We start from the raw sequence: 6,214 nt of genomic DNA, 5'->3' as shown, positions 1-6,214 counted from the left end.
GTAATCTCGTCCAGGTCACGGATTTCTACCATCGTCTCGTGGGTTAGGGCTCTGATCTGTGCCTGGTCCCCTAGAAGCCTACCTATTTCGCTCTTGAGTTCGCCCGTGTCCTTCATTTGCGTCATTTGACATGTGTGTAAACAATACAATCGGTCTCAAATAGAGTCCTACCGATTAATCGGCATCGGCTAGTATCGGCCAAAATTATCGTCATCGGAATCGGCCGTTTTTTAGCCGATTCGTTTTGCTTTTCCACAATTTTAACAAATGAATGGTCGCCGCGACAATTTTCTAAGATCAAGTTTCTTTAACTTTAACGATGTAAATGTACAATGTAATATTTTACACTTTAGAGAAAGTTTCTTAAATACTACTGTACCAAGAAGTAGAAAACCAAATCAAATGAGCTTATGTATGTGCATCATTAAACACATTTTCTTTTTATGTATTTCTGCAAAATTATAATCTTGTCGCTTACAACGTTATTCGCGGCGACCATTCAAATGTTCATTAAAATTTTAAACTGTTTAATCAGATTTTTTTAGAATTTTTTTGAGTGCGCGGTTTTTTAAATTTTAATATAATAAAGTGTAAGTTTGAAGACGCAAGGTATGTGTTGCTTTTTGATAATTTTTTGTTCACACATTCGTTTAAACAAAGTATGTTCGACATTTTTTTGCATGCAGCAAATCCGCAACACCTTCCACAAAAAAATTTCCAAAAATCTATAGTAAGTCCTAGTTACTTAAAATTTGCACTTCGTTAAAATAAAATTGAATGGGCTGCAAAACTGCATACTCAGAATACTTAAAGAAAAATTTTGCAATTTTTACTAACATGGTTTTTGTTAGATAACGAGCTACACTTTCATAAAAAATAAGAAACATTAAATAAACGAAAGGGAAATAGCCAAAGAATGCTAAAATGTCGTTACTGTAAGTATTGTTACGGTTATCCTTGAATTAATCGCTGAATTCCTAAAGGCCATTTTCTGAAGTAACCTTTAACTTTAAAGGTCACTTTATATTTAAAGATTGGATTAAAGCGATGTCTAAAGTTGAGCATTTCTATTATCGGTTTTTGACGTATGTATGTTTCTAGGTTGTAAACCATGAAAAATAGCTACTCATAAAAATACAATCGCCGTTCGGAGTCGGCGTAAAACTGTAGGTCCCTCCACTTTGTGTGACAACATCACACGCGCACGCCACAAATCGGAGGAGAAGCTCGGCCAAACACTAACATATGTGTAAGCGCCAATCTATTATAAAGACACTTTGGCATGGATTTTTATTTTTAAGTTTCTTAATTTGTGGGTTATTGAAAGACTGAAAAATATGACTGGACGTACATATGTAAAAGCAAAGCGTTAGGCATTTCTTTACACGACATACATATAAATATGTGCGTACACATACATGTGCGAACATTTATGACAAAGAAGAGAGCGTGCAAATTAGGGTGGTCCAAAAACGGTAAATTCAGAATTGTAATGCTTTGTATACCCCTCTTTTTTTAATTTGAAATCAAAAAATATTTAGAGGTCGCTCAAAGCGCTCAAAGTTTTCCATATATCTTTATATGGGAAAAATAAAATTTTTCGTAGAAATGGTATATATTCCTGAAACCCAATATTTTTCGATCGGAAAACTCTGGTTCTCTTCAGGAGGCTTTCAATAATAATACCCAATTGTTTATTTAACCATTTCTTAAAACTAACGATTTTTTATTGGTCACCCCATTGCATTTTTCGGGGGTTTTGTGGGTTTTTGGCTGACCTATAAATTATAGTTGTGATGAAAAAATGGTTAAATAAACAATTGGATATTATTATTGGGAATCTCCTGCAGATAAACAGAGTTTTCTGGTAGAAAAATATTGATTTTTAACTATTCTATACCATATCTACGAAAAGTGGCTTTTCCCCATATAAAATACATGGAAAACTTTGGGCGCTTTGAGCGACCTCTAGCTTTTATTTAACATGTACAATCAAAGGAATAAAATAAAGTAGTGTAACAAAAGATTTTTAGCAAGAAAATTTTGTCAAAACTGCACTAAAATTAATAAATTTGGGGGTTAAAACCCCGCCCCCCTCAAGTCAAAGAATAATATTTCACTAATATGGGTATAGAAAAAAGGCTCTTTAGAAGAAAGTATGCGTAATAAAGTTTCAAAACACGAATTTTTAAAATCATATATTAAATTTTTCGCTTTATTTATAAAACATTTTGATAATTTTAAACACATTAAATTTTTCTTTTTACTTATAAATCAATGAAACGAAGAATTTTCAAATTTTTTTTTTGAAAAATTCTTCTAGAACTTCGTCAACTGAAAAATTTCTATCTTTGTGAATATTCATAGATGCTAGACCGTTCAGCCTTTCTTGACATGTTGTATTTCTCAAGTAGGTTTTAATTCTTTTCAGGCATGAAAAGCTTCGTTCAGGTGTGGCTATTGAAACGGGCAAAAGTGCCAATATACGTAAGATCTTAAAAACATTCCCAAAAGACGTTCTATTAGCTACTTGTAATGCTTCGAGAGCATTTCGAAAATGTTCGTGTGAAACTCGTTTTTTCCACATTTTTACCTCCAGCAGAAAGTTTTGTTTCGAGCAGTCGATTACTTTTTCATAGAAAGCAAACAATTCTTCAGTTTTTTTTCGTTAAAATCATACTTTGAAAACAAAACACTAAAATTATTTAAAACTGATTTATGGTTTAGGAACCGGCTTTTCAAATGAGCAATATATGTATCAAGGAAGGGAATGTAAAAAGCAATGCGATAGTATGCCTCGGAGTCTCCGGTTTTCACATTAAGGCGATTCTTTTGGTGACTGCTGTACCTAGGTTGGTTCATACTTCTACGTGTTCGAAAAGCAAATCAAAGTTTTTTCTGCATCTTGTCGCATTTCTTCAAATTCCTTTAAAGCGTCGTCGGCTAAGCTCATTGCTTCTGCAAGATCTTCATCAGGTACTTGTAATTGCCGGCTAGCAAAGCAACAACAATTTATAAAAAAGCAAATGCTTGGCTGTTGTCGCGGTGCTAACAGTTTTTCAAACCCTGATAATTTCTATAGATATTCGCACGATACAAACAATTTTTATGGTATTTTCCCCGTGACAAATAAACAGTTTTTGACAATGGAAGAAATACAACTTCGAAAGTCTTGTTTAAACGATTTTTCATTTTGCTACGTTAGAGCCGTTGCCGAGAAACTTATGGATAGATATACATATACACGAAAATCGCTCGTTTAAGGTAATTGGAATAAGGGCAAAATTTCCCGCAAACCCACCCATTTTATTCATTTCAGTGCAGCTTTGACAAAATTTTCTTGCTAAAAAATCTTTTGTTACACTACTTTATTTTATTCCTTTGATTGTACATGTTAAATGGAAGCTTGTTTTAAAAAATATTGTACGATGGAAAAAATGGCGGAAAGTTTGCAACTGTTGACCTGAGCGGAACTACTCAACTGTGCGTTTCTAGGCCAAACAGTCTATAATCAGAAACAAGTCGGTGTGTTATTTAATTTAAGCATTCAGATCAAGTACAAACCACACACCCGGTAGGTGCTCTACAGAAGAATTCGTATAGAAATATCCCAAGATTAACAGCTGATTTATTCAAACTAATTTCCGGTATTTTATCTTACCAAGGAATTCACAATATAATCTATCATACCACTGCCTAAAACTATCCTACATAGTTGCGCCGGCAAATTACGCTCTGCTATCACTAGTAGTAGTGAACACGCTGTAAAGAAACTGTTAAGCAGGGATCGCACGATTTGTACATTTGTACAGATTTGTACATTTTGGCAGTCACAGAGCGGTGTTGTCTAGAAATAATGAGTTAAGCTCAATAACAGCTTTCAAACAACACCACTCTGTAACTGTTAAAAAGTACAAATCTAGTGATCCCAGCTTTAGATGAATATAAACATAGGGAGCTGCGAAAATGTTAAAATTCAAAGCTAAGTGCATAGTATACATTTAGGTTGTATGTTTGTTGCGTATGTGGAGATTCTTGCAAATTATGTATTTTCAAATTTATACACACACATGTATACACAGCAGCAAGCTCATGCCACCAACAGCGATGTTGTATGGGTATGTGTAAGTTAACTACATACAAATGTATATATGTATATCCATACATGAGCAAACATGCCATACCATACCGCTGCTGCTTGAGCAAACCTTTATAATGAAAACAGCTCTTATAGATTTTATTTTGTTCCTTTAAATAGAAAAGTTCTTTATATGTAAAGTCTATCTTAAACTGAAGCATTCTCATCTAAGCTAAGGGCCCGTTGCTGATTTTGAAACTACTAAAAGCGATAGAATGTTTGTTTATTTCAACAATGTTTACAGCCTTTATTTAAATGTAGGCGTTGAGAATTTGTATAACATAAAGAATTTAAAGTATAATAAGACCACAAGAAAAATAAATCAAAGTTGCTGGCACACGTCTTGCCACTTTCGCTACTCAAGCCGAACTGCCCGCTGCTTCGTGCAATGCTCTCTTACTGACATCCGATGCTTGGTCGCTCACAGCTCGGCCTCTCCTGACATTCGTCCCTTCGGACTACTCGGCTTCAGAATCGCTTGTGTCGTCATTATCGCTGAAATCTAACTCCGGCGCAGATGAACACCATGGCTTCATATGATCGCTAGAAAATACATTGGCATATCGTGGTCGGCTGAGTTGCGCATCGGGTAGATCCTCGACCACATATCGATCGAAATGTAATACCTTGGTAACGATGTATGGGCCCTTATACTTCGGCTCTAATTGATGCGACTCGCCTGTAACCCCTGGGACGTTATCGACTACTACCAATTGTCCCTGCTGATACTGATAAGGTTGCTGATGCTTCTCGTCATATCGTTGTTTCCACTTGAGTCTATCCGATTCGATGTTAGCTTTGGCTGATTCCATCGTTGTTCTTTTCTCTTGCTCATCAGATTGAATAGCGTCGTCATGCAATGCTTGGATGATTCGATTCTCGCTTACGTTACGTAGGTTAAAATTAAATACCAGTTCGTTAGGACTGACTTTGGTTGTAAAATTGCTTTGCGAATTTATTGCCCACTGGATAGTAGGAAGAGTTGAGTCCCACTCATTGCAACTCTTTGTTGAGCTCCTCAGTGCTGCAAGGATGGTGCGATTTACACGCCCAGCTTGACCGTTAGCGCGAGGTGTACGAACTGCGTTCTTTACATGTTGGATACCATATGTGTTAGTAAAGGTTTCAAACTCCTTCGATGTATATGAAGTTCCTCTATCAGTGGTGATTCTTAAAGGCTGCCCAAAGATCGATATCATCTTCCGCAACAATGCAAGTGTGCGGTTTTCGTATTACGTACTGGTTCTAACACGGTGTATTTCGTGAAAGCACACACCAGCACTATGACATGTTGATTGCCTCGTTTACTTCTTGGAAACGGGCCTAAGTGATCCATATGCACCGACCTGGACGGAATTGGTAAAATTTCCGACAAGTGCATCTGACCTTCGTGTTTCCCGCCTTTTACTTTATTTAAACAGCACTCCGGGCATGCGGCGATGTACGATTTGACGTATCGTCTCATCCGCTTGAACCAAAAGTCTTTGGCAATACGTTCGAGAGTCTTATCTACTCCGAAATGGCCCACGTCGTCATGCCATGATTTTTTTATCCGCCACCTTATCGCTCGTGGTACGACTAATTTCCGTTCGTCACCTATTTTCTTAAAAAGTCGACCTGCGTGCATTTCATATTCACCTTTTATCGTTTCCGCATTCAGAGAACCGGAATTTTGAAGCGCATGAACAATTTCTTTGAGATCTACATCTTGCAGTTGGATAGCATAAATCCAATCATCAGTCCCTTCCTGTTTCACCACCAATACCCGATCAGCGACTGTGGACGACTCGCTGGGCGGTAGAGTCGGTAACCGACTCAAACAGTCCACATGTTGCATCTTCGTCCCTCGTCGATGAACACACTCAAAATTATACTCCTGCATTTTTAGCCACCACCTAGCTATTCGTGGTGGGAGCGGTGTAGTTGCTTTGGTAGTTGCCACTGCGTTGCAGTCGGTGATTACGTTAAACTTCGTGCCTAAGAGGTACATCCGAAACCTGTCTATAGCCTCGACAATAGCCAGAACTTCCAGCTCATGGCTTGCGTATCGTTTCTCCGCATCGCTGCATTGTCTGC

This window comes from Rhagoletis zephyria, unplaced genomic scaffold, assembly GCF_001687245.7.
Source record: "Rhagoletis zephyria isolate East Lansing unplaced genomic scaffold, Rhagoletis_zephyria_1.1 Rzeph_scaffold_00437, whole genome shotgun sequence".
In the NCBI taxonomy this organism is placed as follows: Eukaryota; Metazoa; Arthropoda; class Insecta; order Diptera; family Tephritidae; genus Rhagoletis; species Rhagoletis zephyria.
Note: the sequence above shows the minus strand (reverse complement) of the source record.